The sequence below is a fragment of the Rhyacophila brunnea genome, unplaced genomic scaffold, assembly GCF_057557595.1.
Source record: "Rhyacophila brunnea isolate RB1 unplaced genomic scaffold, BYU_Rbru_1.0 scaffold_5, whole genome shotgun sequence".
Taxonomy (NCBI): domain Eukaryota; kingdom Metazoa; phylum Arthropoda; class Insecta; order Trichoptera; family Rhyacophilidae; genus Rhyacophila; species Rhyacophila brunnea.
Window position 1 is genome coordinate 43,943,741 of NW_028233170.1, and position 26,258 is coordinate 43,969,998.

General features: G+C 33.9%; 1 protein-coding gene and 1 long non-coding RNA gene across 2 annotated transcripts in view; both read right to left on the reverse strand.

Annotated features, from left to right (window-relative positions):
• LOC147066447 (uncharacterized) overlaps nt 1-26,258 on the reverse strand; it is a 1,147,709-nt gene that overhangs the window by 636,901 nt on the left and 484,550 nt on the right. The gene's annotated exons all lie outside the window — the stretch shown is intronic.
• LOC147066450 (uncharacterized) lies at nt 17,071-18,829 on the reverse strand. Its single transcript, XR_015071635.1, has 3 exons — nt 18,401-18,829; nt 17,761-17,915; nt 17,071-17,479 (listed from the first exon to the last, which is right to left on the reverse strand). It is a non-coding gene; the product is annotated as an uncharacterized LOC147066450 (long non-coding RNA).

Below are 26,258 nucleotides of genomic sequence, written 5' to 3' on the forward strand. Positions count from 1 at the left end.
TTTTGGACATATTGTCAGGCGCGGAACGAACAACCTGGAGAGACTGGTAGTTTTGGGTAGCCTCCAGGGAAGGCGAAGTAGAGGAAGAGGAAGGAGAGAGGAAGGCGATGGAGCGACCAAGTGAAAGAGCTGACTGGGGGCACCATCCATTCTGCCCTGAGAGAAGCGGAAGATCGAGAAGAATGGAAAGTCTTGGTCACTCAAAGGATGGCGAAATTTAAATGTGGTCACGATCCTCAACCATGAGTGCACGACCAAGAATAAGAGAAGAAGTTCTCTATTTCTAAGATAGTTATCAGGGACACACAGCTCAACACTGCCCAGGATGGCAGAGTTCTCATTTATCTCCTAGATATCATATATCTCCTAGACCTCTACAGCGAAGATATCGTCCTTCGTGGGCTTTAACATCCATTCATCCACAATAATTGGAGTCACGTATATTTTCAGGCAATTAAAACTATTTAAGAAAGATATTTTTATCTAATTATTTGGATTTCTTTTAATATTATTTAAATACTCAATCAAGTAAATATGGATTTTTTGATACCTGTCATTACTCAGCGATACATCGTCTTCAAAACGATTTACGTATTTACTTTCAAACATCATTTAAAATTAATTAATAAGATGTTAAGATGTAAGATCCAGATGTTGTAAATCAGTGATGAAAACCTATATAATTATTTAATTTTAAAATCTAATATATTATATATCAGTATTTTTCAAGCTTTTCACAAAAGCGACACACTTGTCAAACTCCCACGGCACACAAAGTTCCGAGATAATAATAATCAAAATCCTTTCGACGCGCGCAAAATAATTTACTAATTAACTGCGGCAAAATTTGATTTCCGTTAATTTCAGGAATGTTTAAAAGCGCATTGATACATCGACTCGATTCGTTTATGCATGACTGTGTGACCAGCCCAGCGCAGTGTGCATATCACTAGGTATAAACAGAGTTTGAATCACATACAAAGTCTATTTGATTCCAAATTAAGAAGGTAGGTATGGACTATAGACCAGCGATTTCCAAACCGGGAGGCGCGTAGTGTTGCAAAGGGAGGTGCGAAAAGTTTAACACAATTAATGAATCCGCAGATTTGCAGTTTGCAAATTCATAGTTTATAAAACGGCCGCTAGTTATAAACTACATAAAAAAAACAGTCCTATAAAAGGTTGTTTGCAAACCTGTCTGCAAATATGGAGACTAATTTTATAATACCACACTTTTATACTATTGTGAAGTACGCTGGATATCTCGTGAAAAAATTAAATAAAAGCGTCAAATCATAATGTTGAAATTTGAGGCAAATTTGTTTAGGAACGATAATTTTGTTATTAAACTTGTCTATTTGGTTGAAAAAAAAATTGAGTGAATAAATCAATGCAAAGACCACTAATGCATTCACTGGGTTAAAAAGACAAAGTGAAGGCTTTCATAAAAAATTGGATATTTGGAAATCAAAATTACAAAAAAATAAGTTCGCCATGTTTCCACTTTTAAATGATTTCTGCGCCAGATTGAAGCAAACAAAGTCAAAGTTTACTGAGTCTTTGGTTAGTTTGCTAATGCACTTTTCACATTATTTTATTAATATGTAGTAAAAAAAAAAAAGTCACCTGCGGCACTGCTTTCTTTCAAGGCTATTAAATATTTGAAATATGTGGTTGTGCGTTGCAATTTGATGTGATACCTATATGATTATTGATGTATTTAAATGATAACTCCCGAGTATAATTTAGGAAACACTACATTAGAGCACCACACTGCCCTTAACCTCAGCGATAGGTAGATGGGCCCGCCAAAGATCCTGGCCCGGGAGCCTGCTTCAGGGTCCATGATAGAATCCATTTGTCAATGAACGATGATGAATTTGGATTGACTTTTGGATTGTGCTTATAAACAAGCACATTCATCGCATGAAAAGCAAATTAATTTAAAAATTAATACAATATAAGTAGTAAAACCTTGTTTATTTATATAATTAGATTTTTTTCCATTTTTGTATTAGGAGATACATTTTTGACGATTTAATAAGGTGTCTGTATTATTTAATGAAATAAAAGGGGGGAGGCGCCAAGATTAGATTTTTTAAAAGGGAGGCGTAGTAACATAAAGTTTCTGAATACTTATATGAAATATTTGTAAGAACTGATTAATATTTTGTATTTTTTTTAAACTAACGTTTATTTGTGCGTCCGACATATTATTTATGTAATTAAAAATCTTCATTTATTTCGAACTAGAGTTGGGTTTCGGGAATTTCCCGACGGGAATTCTCGAGAAATTTTCGAGATTTTCCATCCCGAATCTCGAGAATTGAAATTTTTAAAATTTCGGGAAATCCCGGATCTCGAGAATCTTTTCTCGGGATTCGGGATTTCTTTATTATCAAATAATAATTGAAAAACGATTTTCTATACGAAAAAAGTGGACAGAAAATACAAAACGTTCAAAAAAAATGATCGGGGCATTTAACACAATTAAACCAACGTCCACTAAAAATGAGCGCAATTTTTGCAAACGCAGCGAACACACAGAAAACACGCAGTCTGTGTTTTTTGAAAATCCATTTTAATAAGTAATGTTTTTAATTATTTTTGTTTTCCTACTTCTATTGTGTTTGTCTTCTTACATAAATAAAAAATTATATCATATTTCTTTGGAATTTGTCGGTTTTTACACTGATTTTAGATCTCGAGAATATCCGAGAATTCTTTTCTGGAAATCCCGAATCTCGAGAATTCAAAATTTCATCATTTCGGGAAATTCCGAATCTCGAGATAAAAGATTTTCTCGGGAAATACCCAACTCTATTTCGAACAGACCTGACTATAGATGGCCTTAGTTGAAACCGGTCGTTTATAAACAAATAATAAAATATAACTAAACATATGTATTGAAGTGTTATTTATTTAATTTATATCGATTTACCTCACCTGCAGTTGTTTGTGTTAATTTTGTGCCAATAGTGAACTTGCATAACAGCCAACTAAACAGCATTGGACCTTCAATCGTTAGATTAGACTTAATTGCGATGCTAAATCGCGCTGAACATCGAATCAGCTGCGATGTGCGATTGGAAAAAATACAGTAAGCACTTATATACAATATAACACAGGTAACATTATGATATGTTAAATGTGATGTGGCCATACGTAAACAGCTTGGAGTAGTGCCACTATTTGACCTCTCCAATCAAAGGTGCGCTTTTCAAGGTCATATCGTATAAAGCAAGGACTTCACCTCTGTATTATTATTATAACAATGTTCGGCTATATCCCAGTAATTAGAGGCTTTTATTATTTTCATATTGGAGTGTTTTAATACTCGCAGTCTGAACATGTAACCCATATTTGGTATCTATAGATTTCACTTCCATCATCTGTTACTTTTGTTAGTTACAGGAAATTACGTCAGTAAGTTAGTATAATAATATTATTTTTAATTATTTAACTATTTTTTTTATTCAATGTAGGTAACATTCTAATTATTGAACATACATAATTTTGAATGTTACATTCTTAAATCTTGTGAATTATTATTCGTTGAATAAAAAAAAATAGTTACCTAATTAAAAATCATTAGCAAGTTCAAGTAAGTTACAGCAAAAAATCTTGGAGTGATTCGTGACGTCGGTTAGTAATTAAAGTAATACCTACTTTGATTTAAAATACAAAAGCTGCTCGCCAATAAGTATAGTAGCTCAATTTAGAAAGCGGTTCAGTGAGTATTAAAAATGCCAATTGTTAAAGTTTGTCGTAATAATTAAGTGTGACTCCTTTAGCATAGTGGACTATATGCGTGGGCGCGATACCCGAGAGATTCAGGTTTAATTCCTGCGAGGTGGGTGTCTTGCTTTTTTCAAAAAGATTTTTTCTATTGGATAATATATATTTTCTCAGAAGTGTTTTCAAAATTATGTAAGTATGTTCAATAATATTATTGTTGTGTTAAATTTAAATAAGGAAACTATCCTTTTCCTAAGTTTCTCAAGGTTATAGGCATTAACAAAAACGTATAGCCACATAACTATCCTCATTCTCTCTCTAGTGGTAAAGTTACATTACACAAGAGATAGAGGGCGATGTTCACAGCTCAGCATTGTCAGACATCTTATTTCATACTTATTTTTTATACTTATCATATTTTCTTTCTTTCCTTTTTATTCCGGTATTTTTTATTACGTAAAATTAATATTTTTAAGTAAGTATTTCATGTAGATATGATTTTTATCTCAATACTATAGGTACGTTTATATATTTCCGATACAACAGCTCACGGTAAACTGTAATACGGCCAACTGTACATATACGTACAAATTTTTGAACACGTAAAAATATCATATAAATGTGCTTGTCGAATGTTGAAATTATACCACCACCATTGCACTAAACAGCATTAATAATTGGCGACGTCTTATAAAGAAAATACACATCTAGCCAATCTCTATTTCTATTTTTGTGAAGTTACCTCTGGTGGAGGGTTGAAAATATTCTTGTCAGCATTCAGCGCTCGAAATGGAGAATTTTACGAACCGGAGTGCTCGATAATTTTTAGAAAATATTATCATATTTATCCAATTTTAATATGGGTACTTATATTGCAGTGATGGTGAACATGACACGTTAATATTTTATGTTGAAGAGAAAAAAATGGTTGTAATAAATTGAAAAAAAAATTCAAAATAGTTTTACAAATAAATAGATATTATATAGTATTAAAAAATAATGACGATATAGCCATGTATATTTTCTTTGATTTAAATAATATTTTACCAATAACATTTACCAATCGACGCGCATCGTATAAATAATATCAGGCAGACACTCTTCAAGAATAAGCATTACGTTTAATTTAAATTGCATAGGTCGGTCCTTAGGTTTAATGCTCACACATAATATTATCGCACTGATCTCATCGGGCGGCGGGGAAACCCCCGCCGCAAACCTTTAATTTTGACCGATTTACAATAATTTTACAATGCTTCATACCACTGTAACGAGAGTGCATGCCTCACCTGATTGGAGCAATCCTGGCGGCAAATTTGTTTGTATGAACCTCAAGACTGAAGAACTCGATTATAATATTTTGGAACGTTTTTAATTTCATTTTTTCCCTATGAAAAACTGCTTGGCACGTCAGAGAGTCAAAAAATATTATTTGGGAAATTTTGGCTCGCGTACTTCAAATGGTTCGCTAACCCTGTTATATTGTATACACATGAGTGGTTTTGATCTTTTTTAAATGACTACATAGCATAGATAATCAAATGGAGTACTTAACGGTCTTTAAATTTGTGACATGCAAAATAAATGATGTCAGTGCTGCAGGCGAAAAACGGGGTTTACGAGTTTTACGACCCGTCATAAATATTATTTTTCACCGTGAGTCCGACTAGTTTATGTTTAACTTTAAATATGTCTCTATAAATAAGTTAATTTGATTACTTTTTAATAATTCACGAACCGAAATATATTTTTCCGAAAAACGGAGCAATAATTTCGCGTATTTCACGAGCCGGAGCTGCGTTCCGCTCCATTTCGACCACTGCCAGGATTGCAAACCCTACCACAACCATCAATCATGCCATTACCCGTTATCTGTGACTATTAATTGGACACATAATGTCTAAGTACTTACAACCATTAGACATGAACATGTCTTGCTTTGGACACGAAAAATAATAGATAATCTTTAATGAATAACTAACAAACTAGCCAAAGCTTGACTAATAGTGAAGATTATGAAATTACCAAAATGCAGATTTGACTTTATCTAAGTCTAAGGTCTCCCAAGTATCGATCTTAATCTTTGACTGGCCTTAAGTTCAACTCATTTAAAAGATCAAACTCATTTTTTCGTGTTACGTAAATGACAGCTAACAAATTATCATGATTAATAAATTGGACTTTTGTATAAATAATCTAAAAGTATTTATTGTGAAATGCACAGGCAGAGAAATTATTATGTAATAGCTTTTAAAAAATCTAATAATATGCGGTGATTAAAGTACTCATTTGATTCAGCTCAACATTATATATATACATATTATATAATATTATCTATTTTTAACACAGTGTTACGAGGTTGGGTCGCTATGTCGTGGGTATCATTAATTAAATATAATTCTGCACATATTCCAATAATTTTCAATCAAATAATATTTAGATCTAGTGAGATATTTTTAAGAGCTACAGCCAGCAATAAGCCGACTTGTATTATTTATACTCTGTTTACTCGTGCATGGATTTACTGCTACCAGTAAGTACGTATTATTGTGGCCATAACAAAAAAATGCACGTGTAAACATGTATTATCGTGCAAGTTGCAAGATTGCATGCATGAATATTAAATTAATACGTCATTAAAACGAGGGGTAACGAAACTTTTGACAATAACTAGTGGAATCCACATAAATTTTATACATTACAATAGTAGTTGACGTGAATTGGCAACCATAGAATATGTAATATTTTGCACGTAGCCGCATTGAAAAATGGCGACTCTAAACAAACGACATGTTTAAGTGACAATTATTTACGTATGTGGTATGACCTAGTACCTACTGTTGGTTTTAAATGTCTTGTGACACCAGGCAAAAACGACTCCTGATGCTTTACATCCAAGGTAGGGCCTCGTGATTAAAACCGAGTGTGGTGCAGGGCGGTTGGTTTAGAGAGTCAATGTTTGTAACATTCCAAATAATAAACGTTCATCTTTAAAATAAATCTACGTTTAACTCATTACAAGTGCTACTACTATTTATTTTAACTCAGTGCGTCCACCGTAGGCAGTGACGTCCCTAGGCAAAATGCCGCCTCTAGGCAGGGCCAAAATGCCGCCCCATTTTTTATACAGTTTTTTTATCATCCTTTCATGACTGAAATATATAAGAAATGTGTTGTATTGATACATTACTAACAAAATATTATTACCACTAAATCTTATTTTATTTAAATGCCATCTCTGCTTCAATAGACAATATTGCGAGTCCACGGTTTCAGATACATTTAAAAATGCTAATTACATTTTATTTCTAACCAGTGAGGTGAAATTTTTAATGGAAAGATATTTCCGTTATTACTAAGTTTATATAGCTATTTATACATATATCTAATGATTCTTCTCGATTTGCCGCCCTTCGAATATCTGCCGCCCCCAAGCGACGCTCAATCTGCCTACCCCCACGGGACGTCACTGACTGTAGGCGTACAACCGTGAACTTTGTTACAAATGAACCACCTTTATCAAATTACTTGCAGATAATTTAATTATTAGCTTAAATAACCTTATTATCGAATTCACTTTTAAATTAATAAAATTTCTATCCCTCTACATCCTTGTAACCAATACTTGTAATAATTTTATGATTTTAATTGAAAATATCTACGACAATCATTTTTGTTGATATATTAGGTTTTAATTTAGTGTAAAATGTAAGGGTCTATGATGTTTTTTTCTTCAGCTTTCTATCTGACCCAGATAGAATAAGACAAGCGCATCATCAAAGGAATTTGGTGCAACGGATCGCTCTGAACATCTCTGTTGATGAGATTTCTAAACAAGACTAGCCCGGCGTCTTCACTTAAATCGATTTAACTTCGGCGAGGGACGTATCGAAATGACCTAACCCACAGTGACGTCGGTGTTATTGGCAGCAATTTAACCGACTGGGTTCCACAACAACCCACCTTGTTATCATAAAATAATTTTTCTAATGAATTAATTTTCATTATTTATCGTTTTTTCACTTCTAGTACCTACTTATATAAAAAAGGGTATTTTTTAAAACCCGATAGAATTTGAAATTGTAAAAAAAATAAATAATTACAAAATAAAAAGAACTTTTTATATACTTACCACGTTTTTAAATTTTCTGTTGAATCACATAAACTTGACAATTCTATGTATTAATAAAAACTTTTTATTGTACTTGATAGAAATACTGAATAAATAGAGACTACTGAAATGTCATTTTGACGTTTCATATTGATTTCCATAGTAACGCACGTATATATTAATAATTTAGTTGCTAAGACCCCCTTAGCAACCAACAATAATAACTTTATATACAAAACAGAACTAACTGAAAATGAATTCAATTCTGCTTAAAATGGCTAAACGTATTGTAATAATGCATTGTCGTCGTGTTCTGATATATTCTAAAAGTTTCAAATGTCTAGCTAGTCGGGAAGTTAGTTAAAAATCTTCAATCGTCCAATACAAATCTTGGACAAAAGAGATAAAAATTATACTGGACACACAAGAAATAATCTGTACCGGACAAACACGAATACGTAGTAATAACACAAATATAAATTTTTAATTATTTTTTTAGTCGATACCTGACAGTAATATTTAAAAATGATTTCGGACATAATATGGCCAAATCAGAATAAACCAGTGAGTTTACCTAGCCTTACACTCCTTACAGGAAATAATCCAGAGTTGTCAAATCGCACGACCTTTGAGGCCAAATGACAGATGCATTTTTTCTCGAAATCAATTTATCGCCAAATTTTGATTTCAATAAGTCGATCGTTGCGGTCGCCGTATGGCACGTTGCGCCATCCTGTTGAAACCACATCTCGTTTGGATCAATGTCATCGATATTTAAAATAAAATATTGGTAATTGACCGTAACGGGAGCTCCGATCTCATTTTTGAAGAAATAAGGTTCGATGATGCCGCCACCGTGTAAACCGAACCAAAACTAGACAATACTAAATGCACGACACAAATGGACATGAACGATACTATAGTCTATCTTCTATAAGCTGGCGTGCCGGTTTCCCTCCCGTTTCAGCATCCATCTTGTTCCCTGCCATTGAAAACTTACAACAGTTGAACGCGATGGCACAATGTTTACGTGAGACGTGTACGCCAGCTTATAGAATACAGACCTAGGGGCGGCAGGCTATACAAAAGTATGGTGAAGCAGGCTAGTATGGTGAGGCAGGCTGGTAATCAATTTGCGGCAAAGTTTCCACGTTAACATTATATTATATGGGTACGTTATAATGACCAAAGTAAATCCTCCGTGATGCCCTGCATTTTTGTTATCGCGTCGCTATTTCACGTAAGTTGTCGCTATTGTTGGCGTACTTCATTCAGTTGTATGAGAAAGCCGATTCCTTGCCCCTCTTTTTATTTAATATCTCTATGATACAGACTCTAATCATTAGAATGGTTAGACCACGCGCATTCGATAATAACGTCTTGTGGATGCAACAGTTCTCAAAACTCATTGATGAACATCTGTAGTTATACGTTTAGGCCAGGTGTTGATTGCTAGACTCAAAGTGCTGAGTATCTGGGTATAGGGAAAACAATGAAAAGATGGTAAGCTATAACTATAGGTACATCGTTACTAATAAAGATATAATACCACATATATAACATATAGTACAAATCCGCCGCAATCTCGGAGCTCAATACACGGTTTCTTAGGCTTTGTAAGGTACCATGACTCACTACCGTAAAGTACCACTGTCAGAATACAATCATCGAATAAGTATGTACATAATCATAGTAAAATAGAATATGGAAGTTAATCCAAGCGTCATATCTCTATTTTCTAAATAATTTCTTCCTTATTATGGCATTTGTATACTATTTAAAAATGCGCACAATGCATAACATACTCGTAGCATTCTCTTTAGTAGGTAATAATGCACTTTTTAAACATCTACCTTAAATTTGTACGATATGTACTCCACTGCCAACCAAATCTCTTCAATTTAAGGATATGTATCTCATTTTACCAATCATTCTCCCATTTTTAATCAAACGTCCTTAGTTTAGGCGGCAAAAAACTCTCGCCATGAAAATTCCATTTAGGGCCATTAGTTTGTGTAAAAAGTCGACGTAATTGAATTGTCCAGAGCCCATAATATCGTTATGTCTTCTTCTTCGCTTCTTATTGCCCGCGGCTGAACCTAAAGATGCGTCGTGCTTAATCAGGTGTATAATTTCCACCAGACCATGATGATTGTCTAATCAGTTTACAACAGCATCTAGCTAGAGAAACTAATATTTCGTCACCTAGCTTGGATTTTCTGTAAGTGTGATTTATTAGTTTTAGATTGACCGAGCTTGCAAATTGAATTCAAAATATTGTATGTTAGTAAGTATATATCATATAAATAATTACAAGATAAAAAGAACGTTTTATATACCACGTTTTTAAATTTTCTGTTGAATCAAATAAACTTGACAATTCAATGTATTAGGTAATAAAAACTTTTTATTCTACTTGATAGAAATACTGAATAAATATTATAGAATACAGAATTGTCATTTTAACATTTCATATTGATTTTCATAGTAACGCACGTACCTATATATTAATAATTTAGTTGCTAGGACCCACTTAGCAACCAATAATAGTGAGTAGTAAATATTACTTTTAACGAATTTTTTCCGAAACATACAAAACAGCATTAACTGAAAATGAATTCAATTCTGCTTAAAGATGGCCAAAAGTATTAAAATAATGCATTGTCGTCGTGTTCTGATATATTCTAAAAGTTTCAAATGTCTAGCTAGTCGGGAAGTTCGTTAAAAATCTTGGACAATCAAGAAAAAAATTGTACTGCACAAGAAAAAGTCTATACCGGACAAACAAGAATACGAGCTAATAAAAACGTGGTAAAATACAAATTGTAGATGGTACCTACTGGTTAGTTTTTAAAAATCAATTAAACCTTGCCTAAACCAAATCATAATAGGTTACGTATTCTTTGGGCCGTCCGACAAAAATAGTGCACATTTTTTAACGCATTTTTAGCAGGTACTTTTCCCACTTTTAATAAATAAGAAACAATTTAATTAATTGTTATTGACAACGTATTATTGGGCGGATAATTCAATGAATTGGTGGATTATTTGTGTCGCCTTTTGGATTTGTTTTGATAGATGCTGTTTTGTAAAAATTATTCAATTGAAAATGTCCCTCTGAGGCGGCAGAAACCGGTCCAGATTTATTTTATTAAAAGTAGAAAAAGTAAGTACTAAAAAAATTGCGTTTTATTAAATTAAAAATCAATAATACAATGCATTTCCACCATGTATAATAAAAGAAATCATACTTAATTATTTTCGTTGAATTAAGAATATATAATATTACAGATGGTGTATTTTTTTAATTCATCAAACCCTACCTAATCTATACCATAATACATAAAAAATATTCATCTATCTATAAAATATCTAAAATTATTAATGGCATCATTTTACCTCACCTACTACTTATAGCGTCTCGTGGCTTATGGACCCCACACTTTTCAGATACATTTCCCATATCCAGATATTCTACTATTTGAGTCTAGTGATAAACACCCGGTCTGCAGTTATAACTATGGGTGTAGATACCAACGAAATATTGATACGAATACGAAACAGATACCAAATTACACAGAACAAAGCTCTCAGAGCAATCACAAATGCACCCTGGTTCGTCAGGAACACCACACTCCACAGCGATCTTAACGTGGAAACCCTCCACACCCATATCCTCAAGCTCACGAAGCAATTCTACAGCTCCATCAACAACCATCCCAACACTACAATATCACACTTATTACAGTATGACATACACGCACACACAGAATTTTACCGGCCCAGGAAGATACTCCTCCTGATGCCCTCCTAGCTTATCACATCCCCCATTCCCTTCAGACCTTCATTTCTTTTCAGCGACCGCAATCGGGACCCCATTGCGTCACACGGAGATCAAATTTCCCTCGAGAATAAACTAAATATCAAAAGATGGTGGTCAGTCTGATCCTTGACATAAGTGCAGGCCTCAGAACCCACCCACCCTAGGTATTAAAAAATAATCAATACCAAAATCACTGAGATCAAGGGCCTAGCAAAAAAGATAAATTGCTAACTCGAGGGAACTGGATCGAACATCCAAGCGCCGAGACCCTGACGAGAAGACGGACGGAAGGAAGGAAGAATTCTGCAACGCCGGAAGCCAAGAGGAAGGACAACTGCACGGAAGAAATGCGCGGTGGCCTGTGTCGGCGGACGTCCGCGTTTTGTTTGTTCGAAGAACCAATTTTTTTAAACTTACTAGAGATCCTTTAACCCAGACCTCCAACCTGGCCTCGGTCGGTCGCGAAGCCGCCGAAGCCAGTTTCATCCTTCAACAAAATCATGCTCACACTCCCGATAGTAACTAGATAAATAAAGGAGATAAGCTATAAATATCGCCTAGGTGGCCCAAATGTATAAGCACATTATCCTAAGTAAGTAAGTAGAAATATTGTGAGCTGTCGCATCCACAAGTGGTTATCGAATACGCGTAGCCTAGCGGTCATAATTATTACTAGGATCGTTAGTGTCCATTTGTATCGTCCATATTGTCTTTTAGACATGCTGCATCATAATATTAAACCAAAAATTAGATTCTCCAAATGGTCAATATGTGAGTGCCACGAGTAGTAGAATGCTGAAAGGAGTGACGACAGATCGTTGAGTATGCTGAGTACATCCGGGCTACAATGCTCAATCATGAGGTCTGATGAAGAGGAAGAAGATCCAATCACCTAAATTATTTGTATTTTTGATATATAGATATCATTTAGTAATAATTTTATAACTGGGTTGAACTGTTTCGGGGTACCCTTTTAAATCATCTGATAAATCGATTGCGTCATTTGCTTCGAAGAAAATTGTGCCAACTCCGTTACACATTAAACAATTTTCGCACTTCTTTGAAAAGACAATTAATGTACCTACGTAGTAAATAATAAAACAATCGTTAAATATTGTTCGTACAAAAACAATGTATTACCTAATTAAAATAAAACAAAACATGCAATATGTACGTATTCCACATAATTTTATATAATTTACTTCACACTAATTAGCAACAGAATGAGATGAATTGGACATTGAAGTTAATGGCCCCACCAAACCACATCCTGTGTTAATCAGGCGTATCACGAGACCCTACATTTGGTGTGAAGCATATTTTTTTTGTATGACTGGGAATTTCTCAGGAGCAGTTACCCAAGACTGAGTTTGCCATGCACTCAGATTTGCTTTGACTGAATTTATATGACTATGAGTTAAGAGAATTGGACAATGAATAAACGATATTTAGAATATTATTTTTTCATTTTATATAAACCTGTCTACTTTTTCTTTCCGTATCTCATGTGGAAAAAGTCGTGGGTGATCATTATACCCCGTTTACACGTGCATGGATTTACTATTGCCAGTACCTACATATTATCGCGGTCATAACAATAAAATGCACGTGCAAACACGTGTTATCGTTCAAATTGCAAGATTACATGCATGTATCAAAAAAGTTCAGAAGCTTCTGAATTATCACGCGACAATTGGATCGTACAATATCTACGCCTGCGCAGTGGAACGATAGTAGAGAAAATCCTGGTAAAAAAACGAACTACACCGTACAGAGACTCATTTTGAGGTTAACCAATTTTCACGACCTGTCAAATAGTAACTACCATAAAATGACAACATCGATACGATACGATAATTTGTGCGATATTTGCGTCTCTGCATTAGAAGGACAGTGGCGAACCTGCCGATAAAAAAACGAACTCATTTGAAAGTTATCCGATTTTAACGACCTGTCAAATAGTATTATAAAATGACAACATTGCGTCTTGCTTACTCATGAAGAATGAGATTGGCGATAGAGTCAGCACTTTTACGTGTAAACAGTTATTATCGCGATTGATTAAAGTACACACTATAGGTGCAATTAAATCCATGTACGTATACAGGCACTATTATATTTTATAGTCCTTAATAAAAATAAAATTAGGTACAGTTCGGTTATGAGGAATACAGAGGAAAACACATTTTGAAAATACCCGATATACTGGATTATTTGTTAGTTTGGGTTAGTTTAGGTTAGGTTAGGTTGGGTTAGGTTAGGTTAGGTTTGGTTAGGTTAACCTAACAAATCGAGTGCTTAAAGTCAGACAACGTTATCTACAAAAAAGTGTTTTTTTTTTTGAGATAACGTTATTTAACATTTACGGCTACATGATAGTCAAACAACGTTATGTCAATATTTTCTAATTTCTTATTAAATCGTCAGTAAAGTTTAACGCTAATTACATAAGTTACCCTTGATTTCATATTTTTTAAAAACTATCTCTATAAATTTTAACGTCATCATAAGCAAGATAAATGTACAATACACAATAAATTATAAAATATTAACATTAGGTTTTAAATAAACATTTCCCTTGTTGAGTTACAAGAATCTCAAATAACGATTTTTGGCTCTCCTGTAAAGTTGCACTTTTGTAGATAGTGTTGTTTGACACTAAGCCCTCGAAATAATCCAGTACATCGGGTATTTTCAAAATGTATTCATAACCGAACTGTACATACCTAAAATTATATTTTGTTAAATATGTCAAGAGCACTATTCAATATTTACATTGCCTACAAATTTTCAAAACTTAAAACGTCAGACAGATAAAATGAAATTGATAATTTCTTCATCCTCTAATTAGCACGTTTCAATTTAAGTGCTTTGGCAATTCAATCAGTAATTAAAATTTACGCGCTAAAAGGTTATTGAGTCTCGACGTTAATCAAAAATTAGTACTTTTTTAAAATCACGGAAGAGTGAAGAGATTAGAGTTGGTATCTAATTAAGTATAATTAATATCTACCTGTGAGTAGGCAAACCTAGCACACTACAATATTGTAACTTTACTATATTCAAAAATGTTTTTATAGATAACATAATATCGGTAGTTTAGTCAGTTTAGTGCACAAAATAATATAATATTGTATGTCATGTCCATGTGTCATGTTCAAGGTGTCACGTTCAGGGACGCGCCAAGGGTGGCTGCCGCCCGGGTGCGAGCTCAATATCCGCTCCCCCTAAATAAAAACTATTTTTTTCTTTGGAAATTTGACAAAAGTTGAACCAATTATTTTATTGTCATCACAATATTTATTAATATATTAAATAATATAAAATTCTGAATTATAATACTAAGCGTCTTAAATTCAAGCATTAATAAATGAGTATTCAATGACATGAAAAGAAATTTCGTCGTAGGCGATTTTTTTATCATAGAGTTAGAGAAGATGACAGTTTCGAAAGGCGTAGGTGTTCAGCAATCTTCTCTTAGAGGGCGTATCCTATAAGTATAGAGCATAACGTTATGCATGTTTCTCGTTGATTCACAGAATTCTCCAAAAACAACAACCAGCGTTAGCCGGCTCTCACATCAAAACTCGTCTCGTCTGCAACGTTTTGAATACGTCGATGTGACGTCATTGTTATTCACAAAACACACGATGCCAAATGGAGCTCCGCAGATTGGTCGATGCGACTTTTTATTTTGAAAAAAAACATCTACTGTTGCAATCGACAAGTTGCATACTTCTCGGGCTGTCAAAGCCGAAGTCCAAGACGCTAGAATGCATACGAACGCCTACGAATTGGTCATTTCTATACCGGCTCGCCGATCACCGCATCCAAATATCTATACGTTTCGAAGGTTACGTGCGACTGTCGCTAGGTAGATGTGCGCGGTCTTCATATGCAACCGGGATCGACGTTTTTAGAAGATTTGTTTTATGACTGTGTGGCAGACGAGGCGAGTTTAGATGTGAAAACCGGCTTGAACTTACTTTCTTCTGAAAATTTTAAAAATTTGCATTTTTCATCCCATACTTTACGTTCCAATGTTATACGCAGCTTAATAGTGCTTATACACGTGTATAGATTCACTGGCAGCAATAGTGCGTATTTTAAACTATCGTGACAATAACTTTACTGTTTACACGTAAAGTGCTGTCTGTCTCTACAATTCATTCTTTAAGAGTGAGCGAGACGCGATGTTGTCATTTTATGGTACTATTTCGTACTATTCGACAGGTAGGTAGTGAAATCGGTCAACCTGAAAATTTGTTGGTAGTTCGTTTTTTTTTGCCGGTAGGTTCACCACTATCGTTCTACTGCGCAGGCGCAGATCGAAAAAATCTAACTGTCGCATGAAAATTCAGAAGCTTACAAACCTTTTTGATTTATGCACGCAATCTTGCCAACTGCAGGATAATTACATGTTTATCCATACATTTTCTTGTCATGGCCGCGATAATACTTACTGTCAACAATAAATCCATGCATGTGTAAACGGGGTATAAGTACGTACCTACATAAAGCAAAACTAATTTTCAACAAAAGTATTGGTCCATTTTCCAGAAAAAATATGTTAGAGTGTCATCTGTAATATATTGACCATTTATTGAACATAATATATAAACAAAAAAATATATTTCTAAAGCCATCCATCTTAAGGCGATGTCTTCGGCCTAAATAACACATATAATGTGACTTTTACGCCATCTATTTATATTTAAAGGCATCTACCATGAATTTATAAAAATCTGTTACTAAAAGCTTTGGTCAGTTTCAATCAGATGGCAGTGAGTTACCATAACTAATTTTAAAAGTAAATTAAAGTTGCCAATGGAATGGAATTCTAGATGAATAAAATTGCTAGACAAAAATTCATTTACATATTATTATTTAAGAATATAATAATATATTCTAATATAACCACTTGAGACCCGAGGGAGAACCAGCCATCAAAAAAAATATTTCTTTGATTTTATGGAAAAGAAGTATTAGTCTATTGACAAAAAAAAATTTTTTACGTTTTTTTTATTTTGTAAAGTAAAATATACTATATGCACATACCAGGTAACACTGCAGATGAATATTACCTACTCTATAAACTTAGGGAAGGTAAAGAAAACAACTTGTCATAGGAATGGTCAATTTTAATAGAACATTACACAATAAAAACAATACAAAAACATTATAAATAGGATAATTAAATATATTTACACTTAAAATTAGTTAAAATTATGAAATAAAACCCTAAATATGTACTTTAAAATTGCTTTGAGCTGCATCCTATACTGTGTGATACAGCTCAAAGCAAAATTTTGTGCACACGTAGATATATATTTCATCTTATGCAAATATACCTGGTGCGGGACTTGCATCCAGGGTATCTGCACACGGATGTTGAATGGTGGCCAACGCTGTCCAAACGTACCTCAGCGATCGGTTGGGGGAAAACCGTTCTCCTGCGAGCTGGTGGCTCTGTGTCTACCTGCGATGTCGACATGTTTCTTGGCCGACCTCGTGCTGGCAGTGTTAAAATGTTGGCTACCCGATCTTCATACCGAATCATAGCTTTCGCTAATCTGATTCAGTACGACAACAGTCTCATAATATCCTTTCGGGGTACATTTTCTAGTTTACAATTCCGCATATACATTAGCCAACAGTTTACTACCGCCAAGTCCACAAAGTGGTTAAAAACCCTCACAGGCCATTTGCATGTCTTCATCGCAGTCCTGTAATAAGCAATTATCCGATCGCCGACATGCCCTCTCGCCAACAAATCTTCCTCCAATTCCGGACCAGCATTCGGCATACTGAAACAATAGGAAAAAAATATTATTACATAATCCATATTTCCTCATTAATTCAAGTATTTAGCAGTAAAAATACAAATAATGATGGGTAATAATATGTTTTGATTGAAGTTTACTATTCAAAACATCAACTCCTCATTCGAGACAATCGCTACATCATGTGTACAAGATGTAATGAATTCTTGTTTTTATGCCAAAGCATGTAATGAAAATGAATCTAGTGTATGACCGGATGGTATATAAAACCAATAAATATATTATTAAGAAAATTGTAAACCTACCATTTTGTGAGCCAGGGAAGCACCCTGGATTGTGATGTCGAAGGTTGTAAATGTCGAATGTAAATGTCGTCGCTGTTGTCGGACTCGTAACCGTCGCCGACTTCGCAGTCTGTCGTCCAATATTTCGTCGAGTTCATCAGTATTAAAAGATTTATCTATATGTAAACAAAAAAACATAACCTAATTACATTCATATACTCGTGTCAAACTTATCACTGTAGCATTGTGAATAATTATAATGATGATTATGAGATACATTTTCGAGACAAGTTTCAGTAATTTTGAATGAAATTAAAATTTTATTTTATTAAATTCGGTTCTACAATCATAATATGCGAATGAAAGAAATTCACTATCTATTAGATAATTTACAAAACGTACAAGATGGGCTCGATGACATTTATCATAAACATAACCTCAAACTAACGTAAAGTATTTATAATTTTACGAAAACGATGAGTCTACGCCTAAAATAATATATATTGATGATAAATGCATGATGGTGATTGAAAATACAGTATATGTAACTCTTTTCAATAATTTTTGAATGTTTGTTTGACAATCAAAACTGCGTGACATAGTTTGTCATTTTGATGTACGATAATAATATTATTTATTATACACTGAAAAGTTTACTTACTTGACAAAAATGTTACTGATGAGTCGATTCCTTCCTGTTTTCAAACAATATACCTAATAATGGCCAAATAAAAAAGAATTGTCATAAATCCGATATTAGATCGAGAGCACGAATGCTACCATAGACTAATGCTACCATATGTTAAAATGCGAGATTTGTTTATTTTGTTGATTATTTTTATCATAAATAATGATAAAAAAACAGTTGTAATTTAAGCAAATACTAATTGCAAATAATTCGCAGTTTCAAATTTTGAATATAGGCAGGTTTATACGTAAATTAAGTTAATATTGTAATTTCAATTATTAAGTTATTTTTATTCATATGGCAATTTCGCCTCAAACTGATAAACTGATTTTTGTCAAAATGCAGAGAAATGTTATTTTGTCTTGTCTATGTGTGAGTTTCATTTTCAACGTCATGTTATGGTATGTGTGTTTTGTATGGAGACATTTTGTTTCCAAATAATTCCACAACGGCAGCACCATACAGACAAACATGTTGCCAATTTGAGCAATTATTATGGTTTCGATTTCTATCGATTCGTTAATATACAAAAATACAAGATTAAATTTAAATAACTGCCGTAAAAATTAATAAATAATATTTTTAATAGAAACGCTAAGCGTTATTCGCGATAAATTGCGTGTAAGCCGAGATTTTTCGATTTTAATTGCGTGCTTCCTAACCTCTAAATCGATGTTTTTTAAATTTGAAAAAAGAGATATAAGGATATAATAAATTCCAATTTTCGCTTAGCGTTTCCCTGGGTAATAGATTTACGTACATTTTTATCGTAATTTTGATAATAAATCTTATGTCATTCATTCTTACCACCCGATAGAAATGTACCGAATTTGACACTTATTTTTGGTATATAGAACTCCATGATACTTCTTAATTTTTTATTTTATTTTTCTCATTACTTTTGAATATATATTTACCGATTAATAAACTTTTCTAGCTATTTTTCGATAACAACTTTACCTAGAGACATCACCTTAATGCTGCCAAACAAACACAAATCTATATTGGGATTGGTACTGCCCGAGCCCCCCGGGTCCAAGCGATAACATATTGACAAGGGTGAAACACGATGTTGCCAGTAGGCGAGCATTTAAAAACAAATGATTTACAAGACACAAATCAGTGTTGACACAAATACCCCAATTAGGGAAAAGGGAAACAAACAAACAAACAACGCAGTACATTATAAGAACATGCGGGTCGAACGAAATCAGAATGAAACCGAATCGAGCGTATCGTGACGACGCGTAAATGAGATTTCTATCAGAAACAAACCAAAACTCACACACATACAATAATAATATAACACTTACTTACACATTTATATGTAATACTTACGACAATATCGATTTAACAATATAAAACTATTTATATAGTACCTATTACATGGCCCCCACAAAGGGGGGCCTGACAGGACTCTAGGGCTCAGGAAGGGCCCGGCGTGACGATTCGACCAGATAAGTGAGATAAAAATAGATCACAAATTTGCTCTAATAGTAAAAAAGTTGCGTGCGGCGCTATTTTACTACAATGATATTAATAATTTAAAATATTTGGTTGTACGATGCAATTTAAACTGTATTTTAACAGATGTACCTATTAAAAATACAGAAAATCGCTAAAAATACACCTTAATTTTACCACGTACACCATTTGGAAAACGATACTTCAGCGCGTCACACTGCCTTTACCCTTAGCGATAGGGGATAGCCCTTAGGGGGGCCGCTTCAGGATGTGGGGGCCATGACCTACTAGATATCAAACAAACATGATTTATAAAAAGAAAACCAAATAAAAAAAATGCTACATATTATCAGTAGCGAATGATGGAGGTAGACTGTTAAGATCCGCCATAAATAGTGCACATTAAACTTGGTTAGTCATAGGTACATATATATTTGTTTTTATTGAACTAAGACTAAAATTTACAGATGGTATAGGTAAATTTTTAGAAAATTAATTAAACCCTGCCTAAACCAACCCATAATAGGTTTGGTATACCTACATACTTATTTGTTTTCATTGGATTAAGAATAAGTACATATTATTACACATATTGTTGGTTCATTTTTTTAAATTCATTAGGTAATCCCTGCCTTAATCAAACTATAATAGATAAAAAATATTATTCTATCTATAGAATATCTAAAGTTATGTGCAATTTAATTGCATAGGTAATTTTAGATATTTTTTAGATAGACGAGTATTTTTTTTACTATTGTCTATTATGGTTTGGTTTCGCATGGTTTAATTGAATTTTAAAAACTAACCAACAGCATCACTGTAAATAATTGTAGTCTTATTTCAATGAAAACAAATATCTACGTATGCCTGACAAAGTTTAGAGTGCACTATTTATAGCGGATCTTAACAGCCTACATCCACCCTTCGCCACTGTTACATATTATACACAATATACTTACATATATATAGGTATAATGTTACATTCTTAAATCGTGTGTCTTATTTGTTGAATAAAAAATAGTTTATTAAATTATTATAAGTATAAATACGTACAAAAACTAAATAATGGAGTGATCCGTGACTTCGGTTAGTAATTAAGGAAGAAATACTTGATACCTACCTTAATTGTATAATATACAAATTAATACAGATAACCAACATTATAAAGCTCAAATTACATTGGCAGATTCTCCGTCCGACCGTCTGCCGCGATCGCCCCTGATCGTAAAAGGTTACTATTGAGCTCTGGAGTTGTGACCGAATTGGAACATTTCCTATTTTTTGGCACTGTTAACCTGAAGATTACCGAGAACATATGACATAACAACACAAATTTGACTTTTACATAATGAAGGCTACCTGACTTTAGTCATCATTTTAACAGACAATAATAATATCCTAGTAAATACAATCAGTAACTCGTAACTTGCTTAAAATTCATTTTTGCTTTAGGTACTTATAATTGTTTACACTCTAGCAACTGAGCGTAGGTATATTACGAACCAATCAAATCAAGCGACAACATCATTAAGTCGGTAGTTGAATCGTTCCATGCTATTCATATTTATAGTCGACGATTTCTCACGACGATAGCTGAATCTGGTTGAGTCTGCGAGTCTGCTGATGTGTTAGGCTTTAATGCAATTTCATAAGCATTTCATGCAAGAACTACCAATTAAAATTTTTAGTAATTAATTAGGATGTCCGTAGTTTAATTGGAAAAGCACACTGGCACGAATTCAGTAGTTATAGGTATTATGAAGCGCCTAGTGTCAAAATCCCCTAAAACGGTTTTAGGTAGTTCTGAGAAAAATGAGAAAAACGATTTTAGGTAGTTTTGAAAAGAATGAGAAAAAATCATATCTATCAAATCTGTGAACTTTATGTATTTATTTTTTAATTTGTTACATTCTAAAGAGTATTTTGGCATTGCATTTTAGGGGTATTTGAAAAGCACACACACCCATTTTATCCGGTTTAGAAATTTACCCTAATTTTTGATCATACGTATTAACGGTTTTTAGCATTTTATAAAGTTAAATCTTTGGCCATAATATAGGTAACAAAAATATCTATCTAAATACACATCTAACTCAAAAATTTTCAAAAACCATTTTAGTGGCTTTTGAAACTAGGCGCTTCTTATGTTCAAGTCCGGTCGGGTGTCATATGTTTTTAAATACAAAGGAAAGACAGAAAAAAGGTATGTAAGAAGATTATAAATGCAATCAAATTATCGTATAATTTATATAAAATTCTGGTAGGTTTTCATATCAACCTATCAAATATCTGATTATAATGACAGCGTTATTATCAAACATTCCATGCCAATCAATACCTACTGGAACAGTACTGTCTGCAATAATGCTCCACGAACAATGAGTTTTCTCAATGCTATAATATATACGATAATTTCTTTCCGGTAAGACAGCTCACGGTAAACTGTGCTACGGTGAAATGTAATACGTATAATTTACATGTAACCGGAATCCTCACCCTCCTTGTGTGCGCGCCAGTATAAACTGTTTAAAATAAAAATTATTTAATAAAAAAAGGCTTGCATTACTAATTACAAGTGACAATCCCTAATTGGTTAGTGTGCCGGAGTACCTAAATGTTTTAATCCCGTACCTTCGTGCCTTTCATTTAATTAATGTCTGATTGAGATAAAGATAACACGATCGTGTAGCGGCGACAAGTGTTTTCTGTTGCATTACCTATTCTATTTGACAAGCTTTTAAGTTAAAGCGCAACGTAACGCAGCAGAGCGAGAAAGCTTTCTGAATTAACGCTGTCTTCGCAGCTTTAATTAACGCCGTAATTAGTACCAATGGAAAAGAAATGCCTGCCTTGTGATTTTACTAACTGTGAAAATGTAGCTACCACAGAACAGATAATAAATCCTATACCTATAATACCAATACAGTAAATTTTGACGCAGGGTTTTGAATGTGTGAATGTCCTACGAAAATGAACCACTCATTATAGACGTGCAATAATGTGTGTAATACACCAATATTAATTGTGCGTCTATGCATAAACCGAGAGCAGTTGTCAGTATTCGGCGTATGACGTATTCTTGACACGTGTCAAATTTATCCCGTATTCTTCCTTACTCGAAATCGGTTGCCTGCTTCTCCTGACCCGTTAGGTATTTCAGTTCCCATTATTTCTGAGTTCTCTGGTAGGTACTATAATATTTCACTTGTATTGATAAGCAGTGGTAACCCTATTTTTCTTACTCGCTGCACGTCCTAAAATAGATAATTTAATTGCCCAAACAATGACATTTTCTAGAATTCAGACCTTTGACTATAGATACATCATTCAGACTTATTTATTTATTTAAATAAAATACCCGGTATTTAGCAAGTGCTAGTAAGTTAAGTGGTAGTAAGTACCTACATTGTGACATTTTAACGAAATTTATTTTACACTTAGTAAAGTTAATGGTGAATATAGAAATTTTGCTCTACTTTTTTAAATAAATCCATCCGAAAACAACGTGAGTTTATATTATTTTGTTATTGATGATTTTGTGACGTCACGTTCTCTATAACTCCCCCCCCCCCATCTAACGCCATCATTACTGTATAATTACTTTACTTTAATCCAATACATTATGGTACTCGTATGTTCTTCTAAAAAGAGACCAATATGAAACACAATAACTGGTGGCAATCGAAAAGGGTCATTTTCCCTTACAATAAACTTGAAACGGGGTGACGATTTTCGATTTATCATCCACCTGCAGTGTGAGTTATTATATTAGTTACTTTTGATTTTTCTGGTAATATATTATATCATCATCAGCCTGAATCTATCCACTGCTGGATGAAGGCCTCTCCAAGCTGATTCCACTTCTCTCGGTCCTGTGCGTTGCGTTGTCACGTACTTCCGCAGAACTTTATCATTTCATCGATCCAGCGGCCTCTAGGTCTACCTTGCGGACGTTTTGTACCTCTTAGATACCACTGGGTGACTAAATTTGTCCAACGATTGCCCCTTCTTTAAGCTATGTGCCCATTCCATTTTGGAATTTTAGCAAACTCTATTACATCGCAAACCCTTGTCTGTTCCCTTATTGACTCAGTCCTCTTTTTGTCCTTTCGCGTTATGCCCAGCATACACCTCTCCATACCACGTTGTGCTACTCTAAGTTTCTGGATCTCTCTTTTACTTAGGGTCCATGTTTCACATGCATATGTGATTACGGGAAGCACACACTTGTTGAAAACTTTGCGATTTAGGCTCAGTGGAAGGTCATTTTTGAAGACCAAAAGCACTCCAGCCTAGCTTCACTCTGCGAACAATTTCATAAAATAATATACATCCATCTATAGGCACTTGTGTGGTAATATATTATTATGTATCTACATATAAGTATTTATGTTTTACGTACATTTGTATATTTTCGTAATATGTCATTTTTCTAAAACCACGCAATGTTTACGTATAAACCTTTTATATTTTGAGAGCAATGAAATAAAATGAAATAAGTTTAATTCCTCTCAAAATACCGACGCTTACATAGTATAAAATAAAACAACGCTATGTTCCAAAAAAAAACCAGAATTGATTATCTAAAGCTGATTTAAAGAAATTGAATAATAAAAAATGACACTTGCTGTCGGAGGCATACAAAATGTAATGAACACAGAATGAAGTCGTAATTTTGATTTCGTTTAATCGGAACGGCCACGTGTTTCTATGTCAAAACACACTGTGACCATAGCTTTACTTATTAATAGAATTTTATTTTACATCGGTAAAATAGTTTAGCAATATGTATAACTACTTCAGTTCTTTTTATCTTTAGTAATCCTCCCTAGTAATCATCTAGCTTTATGACGACAACCATACCTCTGACCGTCCCACCCGAAGATGATAGACTATCCGCATGGGTGGCGAACCTAGCCTCTGAGGGTCTCGAAGATTGGGTAAAGCCAGCAAAGCATCTCCAACCTGGAGCCAGTTTCGGGTACCGTAGATAGAAAGCCCTAAACAGACTGAGAACTATGGTAGGGCGCACTCGAGACAACATGGTGAAGTGGGGGTTATCAAACCGGTGAGTGCGGTGAAATGCAAAGCATGGAGCACCTTTTTTCATGCAAGGTATGCCTAGTAAGCTGCAATTTCGACGAGATCCTACAAGCCGAGGAAGATGGTGTTGCCTTCGCCAACTTCTGGAGCGACACATTGTAGCTATTGAAGACCCGACACGATGAAGAAGGAAAACTGCCACTGCTCTCAAAAGTTGTAATATTTCTATTCGTTTTTTCATTAGCCACCATTCATAATGTGCTGCCCCTATCAAAAACATGACCTGCCTATCGCCACGGGACGTCACTGTTTAGATGGACAACTCAAATGGGCCCCCTAATTTAATAAAGATGACTTCCTTGAGCCCTGGAAAATCAATGTTAAATATGTAATAAATCTACAATGCAAAATACTTTGCAGATAATTTAATCTCTGATATGGGAGCCTTATGCTGCGATTAAATTATGCTGTCGCCTGTCACATGCTCGCATGGTAACAAATTTAGTCTATGGTTTCGTCATTTCGCAGAATAATATCTTATATTATAATAAAATATCTCTATAAATTCAATGATGGAAAGTGGCAAACTCTCATTTATTAGTATTATGAATTATTAGGCACCACACAGATATTATAATTTAATAGAAGAGTCGAAAATGTATGTGTGTAGGCATGCAGAACATAATAAAAACGTTCATTGAATCATGCGGTTGGCGATACGCGTGAGGTGACCTCACTGTTAGTTGTTCTGACCATTTCGGCGGATTTTGCTAACAACTGACAATGTACGTTTGTTTAAAGTTTAAATGTGCTACGGGATGGGAGCACCAGACTGATAACATTTATTTTTTAAAAACAACATTACACATTTTTCCAAGTAGTGGCAGCTTACTTCGACAGGACATAACTTGATGATAAAGTAGTCGAACCATTATTTGCATCCACTCTAAAATATACGCGACGCCTTGTTTTATCCGCGTCGTGAAATTGAGATTTCCAATCGTAATGTTTGTTGTCACTTATAATAATTATGCTGTTTTCAGGGAATACACGTTTTTGATTGAATATGTTATGTAGGAATACCATTTTTTTCATTATGAAATAAAAATCATTTAGGTACCTACATGAATTTGCAATCCTGACTAAAGAAAACGATTAATCTATATTAACAAAAAATTTCTATTGTATTAAATACATATAATATAAAAATGTGGACACCCTCACAAAGACAGCAACCAGAGTGCCGTTTTCTCTACGTTTTACAAGTTTTTTACGTTTTTTCGTTGTTATCATGTTTTGTTATGTTATTTTGGATGTGATCCAT